The 17,077-nt window shown below is 31.4% G+C and overlaps 1 protein-coding gene across 5 annotated transcripts in view; it reads right to left on the bottom strand.

The window, feature by feature from the left end:
- jp (junctophilin) overlaps positions 1 to 17,077 on the bottom strand; it is a 55,338-nt gene that overhangs the window by 34,617 nt on the left and 3,644 nt on the right. Inside the window, exon 1 of one of the 5 annotated variants that reach the window (XM_075293232.1) lies at positions 11,189 to 11,334. The exons of 1 other annotated variant lie outside the window; for it this stretch is intronic. The gene's annotated coding sequence lies outside the window, so the exon portion shown is untranslated. Of the gene's footprint in view, positions 1 to 5,968; positions 6,233 to 10,845; positions 10,991 to 11,188; positions 11,335 to 17,077 lie in introns of those variants that run through there. 3 more of the 5 variants (XM_075293231.1, XM_075293234.1, XM_075293233.1) reach the window with 3 other exon arrangements.

The following is a 17,077-nucleotide window of genomic DNA, read 5'->3' as shown; positions in this document are numbered from 1 at the left end:
TCTCTCGTACAATCACTGAAGAAAAACTTTCATATCTCCTGCTCACCCACTCTCACGAGAGTAGACATATTTATCACGTACAAGCATGTGTAGAGTAAGTTGGTGAGTGCAAGGGACTGTGAATATGTATGTGAATAATTTCATAAACAGCATTATCCAAGGAACTGTAGTACCACATTATTTCCACGACACTTTACGCATAACAACGCTATTGACTAGAGGTCTGCATCGAATAACTTTTCACTACATGTATGCAATTCGCTGTCGAATATAGTACATACACTGTCTTTCTCTCAGAGCGCAAGTAGTGAAGTGAAGAGAACACTTGCTTGTCAAATACCACCAAGTACTTATACGAAACAATATGTGTTCCGAAAAAAAGGAACAATAAAAATGTAAGTACTTGAGAAAAAGTACAACATGGATTTTCTTCACTTCACGTGGTACCACAAGTATTTCTCAGTTATGTGCGAAGTAAAACTTTCCATTATTATTAATCATAGATATGTATGTATATCACATATTTCATATATTTATGTATGTCACCTTACCTTAATGTTTGCCGTTCTTTAAAACAAACCAAAACATATATTATGGAGAGTAACTGTTTTTTTGTATTTCTGAAACTGCACGTGGTACATGGAGTACTCTATGAAGTTTTGTTCTCGCAACATACTCGACGTGATCACTCTGAGTACACTTCTATAAGAGAGAAATAGGAATATGTGTTTGTTGGTAGTGAAGACATCAGAGTAGCAACAAGAAGTTACTCGTGGCTTTTGGTGTTCATCAAAATGTGTACCAATTGTTTTGCGACTCTCTCAAATAGATGTACTCATGTAGTAAGTACACGTGCACCCAGAGAAGGAATATGATCACCTCAAACATGTTTCAAGAGCAAAATGTTATTTTTGTATGGTGACCATGTAACATGTTTGTCACTAAAATGTTATTTTCTCGTCAAATATAACCTGCTTGCCGAAATCAGATACATGATTTCCGAGGAAATAACATGGTTGGGAAAACCATGTTACATGGTCACCACCCAGAAGTAACATTTTGCTCTTAAAACATGTTTGAGGTGATCATATTCCTTCTCTGGGTGTGAACTCTGCATTTACAAATGGAATTGTGCAGACCTCTAATATTGACTTCTACGAAAATATTCTATGTTCGTGAAGTTTATTTGTTAATATAGGACCATAATAAATCAATTTTTATATATGAAATTCTGATCGTCTAGAGATCATTTTTCAATCTTCCATACATTTCGACTGATAAACCACAATTGTAATAAACTTGGATGATATATGCTCACCATACAATAATGGTTTCTTATTTTATTCAACAAAAGTGCAATTTAATGAAAATTCATATAGAAAAACACCTGTTACAGCGTATTCTTCAATAGCTTGCATTTTGGGTCAATTTCCTTGGCGTTCATGTGCCCTGGTGATAATGTTCCAATTTTATAGTGGTATACATGTTGCCAGACAGCAATATATAGAAATATGTAGAAATATTGGGATGTGTTGATAAATATGTTTCGTGTGAATTTAGATAATAGGCTCTATATACTACCCTCAAAATCCACATTTTTCGAGATTTGAAATCTCATTTTAAAAAGCAAATGAAAGTGTAAATCTACACCCAGAAAAAAGTGCCTTCGAAACTAAAGGAAACAATTTTCATCAATATAGTTTATCCATTTTATTTCCATTAAGGTAAATTTTTGTGAAAAATAATAAAATTTACTCGTTTCAGTAAAAAAAATCCTAAACTGTAAGCAGTTAGGAATAGCTCATTAACTAGAATAAGGCATGGAATTTTACACATACTATTTTCTTCACTGGGTATAAGAATTTACTACTGAAAAAGAAAATTTTATTCACCGATAACAAAGCATTCGTAAAAATAAACAAAAACCGAACTAAAACCAAGTTTCCTCAAAATTAGTAAAATTTCTTATAAAATGATAATTGCGACTTCCTTTATAATAGAAAGTTTTTCATACATACGAACAACACTTGGCATAGAAAAATATTTTAGTTCATTCGTACTAAGAAGTATGCAATCCTTTCAAAACTTAAGGAAACACACTTGTTAGAATATAGGAAATTTTCCTAATTTTCTATTGTCTACCTGTAATCGATACCTGTCATCGTAATCGATGTGTTTGCGCGTGGGTGTAATCGATATATTTGCGCGTCGGTTGTTTTTTTAGTTGGAATCGCGTTGTTTTGGTATACGGAGAGATTGTTAAAAAATAATATGGTAAAATAATATAATAAATAACAAATAAAATATATAAAATATTTGTTATTTTAAATTAGTGAGAAAATTTTTCGTTTTTTTAAATAAATCTACCAATGTTCGTGATAGTGTATAAAGAAAGAAAACACCAGCAGAATAACAACCCGTTCATTTGTCTTCATTTTGGAATCTTCAATTATCAGGTAATATTCAGTGACGCTAACCTTTTGCAACAAAAATGTTTTATGATTTTTTATTTTTGTAGGTATTGAAATTGTAAAAGGAGGACAAAATCGTTAGGCAGCAACTTATTAAAAGTGAAAAGTACAAGAAGAAGAAAAAGTGCGTTTTACAGTTGATAATATCACACGGAAATTGGAAATAGTGGAATAATAAACTAATATTTCAAAGAGATTCGATGCTGTTGATTCTTAATAAATATATTCAATATATTAATAAAACATGTCTTTTATTGAAGATAAAATTGTTTATAGAAATACATAAAATTGTATTTAAAAACGAAGGTAAGCAGTTCTAATTATGAAGTAAAAGTTTTACCACAAATGTGTAAGATTTGTCGAAATGAATGAAAAAATTTCAATAAAATCATTCCATATATGAATTCAAATTAGTTAATTTTTTTTCATTCTGTAGTATAGTGGTATATAAATATAGGAAAATGTTAACTAATATATGGAATGCATTATTCCTAATTTCTACGAAAATCACATCGTTCAAACAAATAAAAATGTCTTTGGCGCTATACGAAGTTCAACTTTCTTCACAATGAGTTCATTTTAACTTAAAGAAGGGGTCACTTTTTTCTGGGTGTAGTTAAAGTGGATTTTGTGATGTGAATGTTGTATAAGCATATTTATATTAATGGCCCAGCAAAAAAAGCGTCGCCAAAAAAGTAGTGAAAATGTTCTTTTTGGATCCGGTAGTGGTGTGAATTAAGAAATTTTGTGATATTTTGACAAATAAATAATTTTTATTAAATTTTTTTATGATTTTTAATGCATTACAACGCTTGTCTGGAACTTTTGTGATCAAATATTTTCAAAAATTCGAAATTTTTCTACAAAGGATTTAGCATTTTTTTCGGCTAAATTTAAATAACTTATACCATCTTATTAATTCTTAATCTGTTTTTAACCTATTTGAAACACAAACAAAATAAAAATATGAAAAAAACGAGTTATAAAGAAATTGACTCAAATTAACTTCCTGTGCATTTAAAATAAAGAACATCTTTGAAAGAGCGTTTTTGGAAGTTCTTTTAAAGTTGTGCCTTGAGAAGAACGTCCATTTTTTTTGCTGGAAGTTAATATGACATTCACATTACACTTCCAAAATCCACTTCAATTACATTTGAACTTTATAATTTGAATTATAAAAAGAGATCCCAAATCTCAATGGATTTTTAATGTGTAGAGCTTATAATACTAAGATTGAATGTATGACAGTATAGACAAACTTTCGAAATTCGTATCTGAACATGTTTATAGACCAAGAAATATAATTTAATATCTTTACTATTTAATTTTAACAATTCTTCAATTTGTTTCCTTTTCTTTCTTCTTTTATAATTCTGCACTATCAGCTCATAGTGCTCACATTTATTTTAAGAGTAAGAGAGAGATAAATCGATAGGCTGAGACTCTTTTTAACATTAAATCAACTTCCATAAGGCTGTGATATTAAATTTACTCTCAGAGAAAATTCCCTCATTTACCCAACATAACAAACAAGCAGTGTTGCCAGTATTTTCCGAGCTCTTGTCCCCAAAATGGATCGCTTTTATCCCCAAAAATCCCCAATTTAATTTAAAATTCCCCATAAAAATCCCCAAGAAATGTTTGGCAAGTTTTTTAATTAAAATAAATAAAATAAAAATGTGCAATTGAATGAAGATTTCACAACACAAAACCAGGAAACGGGTGCTCATTGGTATAAAGAGTCATCGAGTCATCTTATGCAAATCCTCGCTCGAGAAATAAAAATGGGAGTTCGGTCAACATATAGTCAAGAAATAAAATTGACTTATCGATCAAAATGCGTTGCTGTCCCGATATGAACTCTACTCTGTATGTGCGGGATATGGGATACATGTTCAAAATCAGTGATGTACGCATATGAGTCCTTACGAAATAATTTCACAATAGTAAAAAATTTCTTAGGAAAAAGAGTAAATTGTAAAGAAGCTCTTGGGCCACCCAAATAAATTCCGTGGAATAAAGAGGAGGAAAGTTTTTTTATTTTTTTGAGAATCTCTGTACTTCTTTAAGCCTTTTTTTAAGCATGTAAAGAATTTCATATAAACCATAGTTCTTACTGTGATAATTACTCGTATACTGAACAAATATCGAAAATTCCCCACAAAAATCCCCAAATTTGTGGAAATTCCCCACCAAATCCCCAAGTCCCCAACTCAAAAATTTTGTCCCCATCGACGAAAAAACATCCCCGATTTGGGGAAAAATCCCCAATACTGGCAACACTGCAAACAAGGCTAGTAAAGTGCATTTTAATCAGGCATGGGCAGAGAGAAATTTTTGTTTGTGTGCTAGTCCATATGATCGCTCTCTTTACGTACTTTGACAAATGTTAATTGAATTTGGGATTAAGAAAAAACGAAGTTTACTTCGATATTAAGTTCTACAACTTGTTTCATTACCTTTCTGAAAGAAGACATTGGAAAAATTTTCGATTATTTCTATTTAAAGTTTCCTTTCATAACTAATAATATTATCAATAATATTATTTTGGAGAGTAAGAGCAAACCACCACAAGGAAACCTTGTCTAAAATTTCGGTCCTGAGAAAAAATTTAGTATATAACAAATTAGAATTTCAGTCAAATCAATGCTAGATGATGTATTTTGGTGTTGCAAAGTAGAAAAAAATCTTCCATTTCATTGAGATGAAGTTTTACAAAAACCCGTGATAGTTTTAAAACATTTTTATTTGACTTAAGGAAATGAATTATTTAAAAGAGGAGAATATTTTTCTAAAATCTCACTTCGAAAACACATGCCATGAGAATTTCATCTACCGGAAGCCTTTATTGTTATGTCCAGCAAATCGATTAATTTAAAAATCATCAAAAATCGATTGGTTAAATTTGAAGATATGTTTAGAAATTTTAGCGATACACCCTAATATTATATATTTTATTTTGCCTTCAAGAAAATGTGTAATAAACCCCAAAAATATTTTCAGGTTGTTGTACAATTGTCGAGCATGAGAAAGACACCACCAGAAAAAATACGAACAAAAAAACAAAATTAAATAAAACTAAAATTGTGATGTGCAAATGAAAAGCTCAATGGCAAACATACAAGTGTGGGTGGGTGGGTGTTTGTTTGGATGATGGCTAGTCAGCCAGACAAACGGTCAGTCAGTTATACAGTTGATGTTTAAAGTATGAGACAAATGTTTATAAATTCTACCACACAATCAATCTCTTTAACAATCAAATGCGAGATAAACTAGGAAATCACTGGGAAACATAGACATACAAAGAGAGAGAGAGAGAGACAGTGAAAAAGAGAGGTGGGAGGATTAAAAAAGAGTCATGCAATCCCAGGTAAGTACATTATTAGGTAAATTACACGCATGTTTAGAATAGCTTGGTTTAAGGGATAGAATCTAAACGCAGGGTTGGTGGAAAGGGCAAATTTTGTTTTTCTCTTCTTTCCAAAACGAACACATACCAAATATTCCAGAGTTTCACCATCAGCCTTCAATGAGTTGTTGGGGCTTTATGTACGTATTGCTGGTAGTGGTAATAGAAAAATATGAAAACCACATAGAATGATAGAAACATGCCAAAGAAGAGCACAGAACTTTTGACAAATTGCATGTTGTAAGTAATACCCCCTCACTCTGTCTCTCTCACTTCAATATCCTTGTCAATGAGTTCAATGATTGAAGTTCAAACATAACACATTCAGAGTAAATGATCTATTGGATTGCAAGAGGCTTATGACTGTTGTTGTGGCTAATTGATTTTATATCCATGCATGTCGTCACTGGTTTATTGTTGTTATTGTTGCTGTCAAAAATTTTGAAATACGAAACGAATGATCTCCGAATGTTGATAGTGGGCTTTCGTTAATCAATTGACATACGAGTTCGAGTAGAAGAAATGTGGGTCTGTTATTATTGCTGAATCTTTCTTTGTGTTGGTGTTTGAGAGGTGTGTGTATGTTTTTTTTTTTGGTGGCACGCTGAATGTTTTCCCAGTAGTACGTAGAAAAGTGGGAGATCTTTTCGTCGGTGGTTTGAAAAAGCCAACAACAATTAATCATGTTTGGCCATATTTTTTTTTTTTTAATTTTTTGTTTTTCTTTATTTTCCTTTTTGCACAAAACAGAGCAAACAAGTAGCAACAATAATGATTTAATTTAATTGGCTGAATATTTCGTTGCTAGACGCAGATATGGAATATGATCATCTCAAACATGTTTCAAGAGCAAAATGTTATTTTTTAACGGTGAACATGGAACAGTTTTATCGCAAAAATGTGGTTCTATCGGCAAACATATAAATAGTTGCCGTTATCAGATACATTATTATATTACATGGTTGCAAACATGTTACATATTTACAGCCCCAAAATAACATTTGGAAACATGTTTGGATTTCAATCGCTATGGCTATTAACTACAGATATTAGAGAAAAAATCTAAATCTTAGAATATATTAAAAGAAATAGTTTCTTATTTTTAAATCTTTTTTTTTATAGAAAATTAACAAAAAGTGAACTGCGCGCAAAGAGGGAATATGAGAATATGACCTCAAACATGTTTTAAGAGATGCTAACAATTTGCATGTTTTTTGGAAAACATTGGTATATAAGGTTTCCCCCAACTAATGCCCATATATTTTTAATCATATTCCCAAACGAAATTTCCTTATTTTATAAATGACTCTAAACAATTATGTAGAAAACTTTCTTTTAATGCAAAAGATGATTTTGTCTAATCTAAAATTTTGATAAAAAAAAACCTTCTTTCAGCGATCTTGTTATATCCATCCGTCTAGCTAAAATCTTGGGAATTGGTGTTTCAAAATTCTCCACATCAAAAATCGCATTATTTGTGTATTATATTTTAGACAAGAGCTGCTTCCGTACTGTAGCCAATCAGTATATCTAAAGGCAATAGACGCAAAATGGAATTAAAGCAATACGTTCATGTTTTACTAAATGGGCCTGAAAAATACAATGAAGCCATTCGGTGAACTTGTTTTCTAAAATCCAGTAATTCAATTGTTGGGGAGCTGATCCCCAGAAAACTACACCATACATTTATATTATCCACAGAACAATTTGGCTTCAAATTTTGATATTTAACTTCAACAAAAAAATTAAGCTTATAGGCATTGCCGTATCTAGACATTTTTAACCAGGGGGGCTATAGCCCCCCTATCTATACTACAGTAACAATATATAATTGAAAATCATATATAGGTTTTCACATTCTAGAGGGGGGCTAATTTTTTTCTGAAGGGGGCTAAGCCCTCCCCCCAGAGGCCTTACTACGCTTATGCTTATAGGGTCATTATTTCCCCCAATTGTTGAATATTCAGCAATTGCTATCTAAGTTAGTATGACCTATTCAGTTCCAGTAATACTGGAGTTGGGTAGTTCGCGAACGAAGTAGTTCAATTGAACGGTTCACTGAATTGAGCGAGCTGAACTAGTTCACATATATCGTTCTTTTCCGTTCACCATGTCAGTTTAGCTAATTAAGCACATTGTATCAGTTTGTTCGCTCAGATATTTTCGTTTTCCTTGATAAAATTTTCTGAAAATTTACTGCCTCTACACAGAAAAAAATAACCCCAAAATTTTAATTGTATTTTAAAAAAATTATCAATTAAAAATTTAATCGATTCAACAAATTGTTCAATTGAAGCAAAAATCAATCACAAAATTAATTATATCAATTAATCTTATTAATTGGATCAATGAAATTTTTAATTGACTATGGTGATTGATACTATCATTTCTGTGATTGAAGATATTTCATCAATTGGATCAATTGATTTCGTGATTGTAGACAACTAATATTTTTTTCTGTGTACGCTCATATCGGTCTTTTTTGCACATAAGCTGTTCGGGATTCTTTTCGCAAGGCTAATATGTTTCATCTATGATGAACTGGAAGAAAGCAAAAACAGAATTTGAATTGAACCAGTCACTGACCGGAAATGAACTATCTGACCGAACTAGTTCGTTGATCTGAAAAGAGCTGAAGTGAGTTATCACTACACTGAACTATAATGCCCAACACTATCCAGTATCAATTACTAATACATACACAGAAAAAAACATCACCAAAATATTTCCAATTAAAAAGTTGATTGAAGTTCACAATGTTTTCAAATAATAAATTAATTGACACAATTAACTTTTTAATCAAGACAAAAACATTAAGTTAATTATGTCAATGATTGAAAATTTTAAAATTTCTAATTGAAAAAATAATTGATACAATTAACTTTTTAATCAAACTCGGAAAAGTAAGTCAGTGAAAAAAGTGATGTAATTTTTTTTTAATTTTTAACTAAATATTCATTACAAAGAATCAATTTTTTAATGAAACTAAAACCACTAAGTTAGTTAAGAAAATTATTGAAAATAGTTACGTTTTTAATTAAAAAAATTAATTGAGTGTTGCAATCAACATCAATTAAATTTTTAATTGAATCAATTAAAAAATTAATTGATATTTGCTAATAAAATCAATTAATTTTTTATTAAGTATTTTCTTAATGTCCAATTAAAAATGTTATTATCATTTTTGTGATTGAAGACATTTCAATTAAAAAAGTAATTGGATCCATTAATTTCGTGATTGAAAGAGAATTTTGTTTTGTGTGTAGTGGTAGCATATTTCACTTTTTGGACCTGCAACAGGTCACAACTAAACTGAGATCCACATTAAATAAATGTCTAAAAAAGGAATATTGACCAGATTGAAGTTACGTTTCCATCTATTACCCTAATATTCCACTTTTAGATCTTTACGGAAATAGAATCCATAAAAACCCGATCTCTATATTGTTCTCCCATTGTTGATTTTCAATGAATGGAGGCAGTGTATGTTGCATGGGCAATACGTTTCCCATTTTCTTTAAAATATTCATAGCTGCTGTCTAAAGGGTACATCCGTATGACTTATTTAGTTCCAGTATCAACTGTTATTACCTATGTGATCTCATATTTCATTTTTTCATCGACAAGTCACAACTAAAGTGATCAATTCCAATCTTTGAACAACTTAAAGCTGCGTTTTCACCTATGGCCCTTATAAACATTTTACTTGAGATCCATCTCTATTAGGTCATACACAACAAACCTATTCAGTTTCCAATTTTTTTTTATCGTTTTATTACAAATAATAAACTTTTTGTATAAAGTTATTCGTGAAATTTGTTTATTATTTTTTCCAGCTCCAGCAAAACTTATGGGTAAGCAAATCATAATTGAGATCTAATATACATATGTGGAATTGTTTTTAAATTGTCTAAAGTTTTGGGAACTGAAAAAAACTTTGAAAACGATAGTTTTTCGCTAGGTTTCCAGTACAATTTATTGTCATATATACTTGTATTGATTCAACATTACTCTCATATTTGCCAAATGAATTTCGAAAAAGAAAATTCAAATTCATTTCGATGATCCATCTATTCACTCATCGATTCATTTAACTATGCTCTTGTGTATTCGTACAATATAGAAAATAGTTGCTGCTCTTATGTGTTTTAAGATTCATTCTCCCTCCCTCTCTCTCTTTTTTTATACGTTCTCAATATGAGAAATATGTTCTCAACGTTGTAGTCTATATCTTAGCCAACAATGAGAAGAGAAAAGCCAAACCAGTAACACACACAGCTACAAACACTTATGCACACATACACGCACACACCAACAAGCTAATACATTTTTGAGGGTCTACACGATTGCACGGATTAGAAAGAAGAAGAAAGTGTAAGAAAAGAAAATATATCGAAATGAATTCTTTTTTTCATTCGTTTTTCACTATAATGTTCGAAAATTTTTTTTAAGTAAATTATGTCACACATAAACAGGGTTTTTTTTTTCATTGACCAGCTACCAAAAGACATCAAAAGCTTTGGTATTCATTTTGTCTAGGTCCCCGGCCTGGAAGATCTATCATTCATTCTTTGATAGTTATTATTGCCAATGAATAATGGCGAAGGAGATGTAAATTTATTGATATTTTTTTTGTATAATTTAGAATTTAGTACACTTTTTAGATGAAAATCCACTAGTTTCGTTTTTTCTTATTTTAATTTTTCTATAATTTTAAGCACACGAGTAGTATTTTTAGCAACGACCAAGTAGTATCCAACATAATATATGGTGAATTATTTTTAGGTTCACAAAATATTTAGAGATTAAAATAATAATTATTTGTGGTTTATTTTCCGTTTATTCGTTGTTTTTTTTTTTTATTAAAATATAATATTCAATTTGTTTCATTTTTATATTATTCGGATACACTCTTTGATTGTTGTAGATTTTAATGTATTTAAGTTTAATTGCCAATAGATTTACTTTTGAGACCCACTAGAAAAAAACGGGATGTTCTTTTTTTTGTTATAGAGATGTCTGTTTGTTCGTTCGTTATACTTTAGATTTCCAAATCTGTTTTTTTTTTTGCTGCTCGGCAAGACAGCTTGCACAGCCAATGTGGGCTGAGAATCTATGACTGATGGCCACCAAAAGTAATAACGAACATCGCGCACATACACTCTGATTGTATAGATTCCGAGTGAGATCCACTCAACTGATTTGAACAATGTACAAACCGTGCCACCGAACTGCGTGCCGCACGCCTTACGCTATTTGAACGGAATGAGAGAAATGAAACTGTAAAAAATGTCCGAAAGACCAATACCAATTGCCAAAATATTATGCTCTGCTATGGACTGACTCTATATCATTCCACCGTAATGCATTGAGTGACAATGGAGATGTTTAGTAGACCAAATGACCGAGCGACGACGGACACAGAGAAAACCTAGTTATTGGGATCGATCTACAACTGGCAACTACACGACATTGGCAATTTGTTTGTTAGCCACAACATACTTTCTTTATTCGAAAAAGGAAAAAAATCGAAAAGATTTTCGAAAAGAGACAGCCCCTAAATACCCATGCATTTTCTTCTCTTTTTGCAAGCAATTAACTAAGAGAAAAGAATATTAAAAACTACAAAAGTCAACCATACAAAATAAATCGCTTTTGATAACAGGCAAATATGTTTTCGACAATTTAAACTTCATTAGCTTTATTTATTATCGAAGAGAGAGAGAGAGAGAGAGAGAGAGAGAGAGAGAGAGAGAGAAAAAAAATGTTTTCGAAATTCTCACAGACAATAGGGTTTCGAAAATTTTTAAATTCATTAGCTTTATTTATTATCGAACATAGAGAGAGAGAATATGATAAGTGCTTTCGAAATTCTCTCAAGTTAATTATTCTATCAACATCAGCAAAATACTGTAGAATGTTTGAAGCTTTAGCATCCATACTCTTTATCACTAACCCCCCTCAAAATAAACATTGTTTTAGTTTATGTATAATTCCTTTAGGTTTTCTTCAATGAGATTTAATTGAAATGTTCTTCTTTTGTTTTCCCCCTGCCAAAAATTGTACTCTATTTGATGGGGGAAGGGTAGGATGTGTTATATATATAAAAACACCGGGGAAATTGAACAAAATTACTTGCCAATATGTAGTCATGCCCCAGGGATGAGTCAGTAAGAGGAAAATAAAAAACAAAACAAAACAATGGAATATTAAGTGACTATAAAATATGGCAAATTATTGGGAACGCCCATAAATATATTTGCCATATTTTATTTCAAAGAAAACAACAACAAAATGATAAATTCTTGAGAGAATTATTACCTATGTCATTGTAAACATATATGAAACACAAATAAGGATCACCTATCCATTCATTACTCCCTCTAAAATAGTACGTAGAAATTATTTGTTTGTTTTTCCAAAATAACATGGTCATAACAGAGTCATCAAATCAAAATTCATGGTATAAAATATTCTGATATTCAAAGTAATTCACACTGTTATCTGTCGAGGCGAAAAGTTATTCACTTTTACATTCATCAAAAGCTAACCTTATTGAAAATCTATTCACTTAAGGTGGGTATTAAATTCGAGTTTAGCAGCTAAAATCGTCGTTTTTTCACGATTACTTTTCTTTAATAATCCATTTTAAGGTATACAAAATTTTTAAAAATTTGCTTTGGGCTATTCCCCATCAAGTTATAATAAAATTTGCAACAAATATGTATAATTTTATTCCTTTTTCTTACTTATATAGATTTCACTTTAGCGAACTTAATATTCACCTTTACGCATGATTAATGTTGATCATACAACCCAATATCCAATAAATAAAAATTTAAAAGTTGTTATACCCTATGTGTTCTGAGGGCAACTTAAGGATGCAACCGCGAAGGCATAGCTTAAGACATACGAGGGTGTTTCAATAAGTGGCGATAATGGCGTCATCATTTCAATGATATTTGTGACGAGGATGGTTTTTGGTAGTTGCAGAGGTTCAAATTAGGATGGCCTACCGATTCGTAGACCAATTTGACCGTAGACAGGAGGTGAAAGATCACGTTTGTCTTAGCAAAGTGCGATTCTTTACGAATCATAATCGTGTTGACCCAATAATTCGGCTTTATATGGTAACGAAATTTTAGATCTACGAGGTTTTCTTTTGTCTATTTAAAGGCAAATACTTCATTAACCCTTAAATATGCACTGTTTCTTTTAAGATACAAAAAAAATCTTACGTCTTAAAATTTTGGCCAAATTCAATGAAATTAAGTTTATTGCGTTTAAAATATTATAAGCCTGTTTTTAAACAAGTAAATACCGCCGTAAGTTCGGCCAGGCCGAATCTTATGTACCCTCCACCATGGATTGCGTAGAAACTTCTACGAAAGACTGTCATCCACAATCGAATTACTTGGGTTGTGGTATCTTAAAACTTCTTAACATCGTTTTCTAAATTGTACGGGGGTCGCTTATATGGGGGCTATATACAATTATGAACTTGATATGGACCAATTTTTTGTGATTGGGGATCGATTTATCTGAGGGCTATATATAACTATAGACCGATATGGACTTAGTTAGGCATGGTTGTTAACGGCCATATACTAGCACAATGTACCAAATTTCAACTGACTTGGATGGAATTTGCTCCTCCAAGTGGCTCCAAAACCAAATATCGGGATCGGTCTATATGGGGCCTATATATGATTATGGACTGATATGGGCCACTTTTGGCATGGTTGTTAAATATCATATACTACCACCACGTACCAAATTTCAACCAGATCGGATGAATTTTGCTTCTCCAAAAGGCACCGGAGGTCAAATCTGGGGATCGGTTTATATGGGGGCTATATATAATTATGGACTGATATAAACCAATTCCTGCATGGTTTTGGATACCATATACTAACATCACGTACCAAATTTCAACCGAATCGGATGATCTTGCTTTTCCAAGGGGCTCCGGAAGTCAAATCTGGGGATCGGTTTATATGGGGGCTATATATAATAATGGACCGATTTCGACCAAATTGTCCACGGGTGTTTGAGACCATGTATTAACACCACGTACCAAATTTCAACTGAATCAGATGCATTTTGGTCGTCCAAGAGGCTCCGGAGGTCAAATCTGGTGATCGGTTTTTATGGGGGCTATATATAATTATGGATCGATGTGGACCAATTTTTGGATGGTTGTTAGAGTCCATATACTAACACCATGTACCAAATTTCAACCGGATCGGATGAAATTTGTTTCTCTTAGAAGCTCCGCAAGCCAAATCGGGGGATCGGTTTATATGGGGGCTATATATAATTATGGACCGATGTGGACCAAATTTTGCATGGTCATTAGAGACCATATACTAACACCATGTACCAAATTTCAGCCGAATCGGATGAAATTTGCTTCTCTTAGATGCTTCGCAAGCCAAATCGGGGGATCGGTTTATATGGGAGCTATATATAATTATGGACCGATGTGGACCAATTTTTGGATGGTTGTTAGAGACCATATACTAACACCATGTACCAAATTTCAATCGGATCGGATGAAATTTGCTTCTCTTAGAGGCTCTGCAAGCGAAATCGGGGGATCGGTTTATATGGGGGCTATATATAATTATGGACCGATGTGGACCAATTTTTGCATGGTTGTTAAAGATGATATGTTGACACCATGTACCAAATTTCAGCCGGATCGGATGAAATTTGCTTCTCCTAGAGGATCTGCAAGCCAAACTTGGGGGTCCGTTTATATGGGGGCTATACGTAAAAGTGGCCCATTTGCAATACCATCCGACCTACATCAATAACAACTACTTGTACCAAGTTTCAAGTCTGTTAGCTTGTTTCGTTCGGAAGTTAGCGTGATTTCAACAGACGGACGGACGGACATGCTCAGATCGACTCAGAATTTCACCACGACCCAGAATATATATACTTTATGGGGTCTTAGAGCAATATTTCGATGTGTTACAAACGGAATGACAAAGTATATACCCCCATCCTATGGTGGAGGGTATAAAAATATGGTTTTCCGGACAATTTCTAGTACGTCTGATTAATCGGCAAAAATACAAAAAAAAACTATAAATTTGAAGATAAATAATATCTACCAGATTTTAACATAATGTTGGTAAAAACAACTGTGTACACCCCGAGAAGGAATATGATCGTCTCAAATATGTTTCAAGAGCAAAATGTTATTTTTGGACGGGGAAAATGTAACATGTTTGTCGCAAAAATGTTATTTTCTCGAAAATTATGTATCTGATTTCTGCAACCCTGTATTTGTTTGCCGAAAAAAGAACATTTTTTTGACAAAAGTGTTCCATGTTCACCGGTCAAAAATAACATTTTGCTCTTGAAACATGTTTGGGGTGATCATATTCCTTATCTGGGTGTAGTGTAAAAATATCTCTATCAATCAAATTGTTTATTTGTAAATAACAACTTAGTTTAATGCGCACTGTATTTTTTAAAATACAACCACTATTTTATAAAAAAAAAAACACACACACACATAAAAATATTTTTTGAAAAAAATGCAGATTTTTTTTTACCATTTTGCATATTATATTTTTTTTCGGAGGAATCTGTGATCTTGTGCATTTAAGGGTTAAAGAGATGTGTTTGCCTTTTTAAGATAATCGTTGCAAAATAAACAATTTGAACAACAAATGAAATTTTTGTTGGCTTAAAATTTAATAATAATTTTAATAATTTTGTTCCCGAAATAAACCCAGCCAACTGTACTCAAATCGATAATTTGACATTGGCAAAGGAAAAGAGAGATGTTTGTACAAAGATTTGTTTAGGCATAAGCCGACTATCACAAACCTTTTTCGGAACGTTCAAATGTAGTTCACTTTGGGTTTAGTTAATTACCCGACAATTTATTTATTTATTTAGTTTATTTATTTATATTTGTAAAACCAACACAACAAGAAGTACCCTTATATGTGAATGTGAGTTTTGGACGCATTGGATTAAAGTACAATATTAGAATATTTAACTTAACTATAGATATGAATATGGATATACAAATTTAATTAAATAATTGGTTGATAGTTTTGCTGCAAGTAGGGGATGCTGATGAGGAATGTGGTAATTCCGAAACGTGCATCCATCCAACCATCTTGCAGTCTATAGGGCTTTGCCCAAATAAATTTGACAAACATTTTTTTCCTCCGTTGGTTAAGCTACTCAATATAACAAATATGATTAATTTTTCCGTGCTATAAATCTCTGAAAACTGTGGTATAACCTTTCCGGTCTTCGTTTTCTACGCGAACACACAAAAACTTGTTTTCTTATTCCATAATGAAATTAATTAATCCTAAATAATCTCTTAATTGAAATTGCTTCAATCATGAATGTATTAGTGTCAATCGCATATTTAATGACAAATAAAGATTATACTTAAAACAATTATTTCTTCGGCACATTAAATTAATTTTCTAATTGAGGCAATCAATTATTTATTGTATAAATTATTCATTTATTTATAGTTATTTTAATAAAATAATAATCTTGTAATAGAGTATAAGAGTTCATATGATTTAGGACTTTCTTATGAATTTTCTGATTTGATTTCTGAGTTGGATTTTTATTTGGTCAAAATGTGAAAATTTATTGAGCAAATTCATGAATATTTATTCATCTTGAATATGGACGTACGCGGAAAAATTATTGCCAATGTTTTTTTTCAATTTAAATCTTAATTCAATTAAAAACTAATTTTTTAATCAAAACGAAAATCAGTTGAATGAATAAAATTGGATCAATTAATTTTTTTCATTGCTGTTGGCGATTGATACTATCATTTCTGTGGTTGAAGAAATTTAAATTAAAAATTTATTGGATTTTTTTGTAATTGAATCGAAAAAAAAATATTTTTTTCTCTGTGTATAGGTTAGGTCAAAATGGCTGCTCGATTTATTTTCAGGCTCAATTAGATTATTCACTTCATTCTGTATATAAACTAATTACTTACGAACAATATTTGCAATTTATATTTTTAATGAATATGTTTTAATTTAATGATATTGTTAATTGGGTGCAGAAAAATAGATATCAATAATTTTTTTAATTAAGATTTTGATTGGAGTTAAAAAAAAATCTTCAGATAAAGATAAACTAAGAAAATTAAATATTATTTTTTTCACAAACTGATTAATATTATTATTAA

This window comes from Haematobia irritans, chromosome 2 (assembly GCF_050003625.1).
Source record: "Haematobia irritans isolate KBUSLIRL chromosome 2, ASM5000362v1, whole genome shotgun sequence".
Lineage (NCBI taxonomy): Eukaryota > Metazoa > Arthropoda > Insecta > Diptera > Muscidae > Haematobia > Haematobia irritans.
This window is presented reverse-complemented; position numbering and strand designations above follow the sequence as displayed.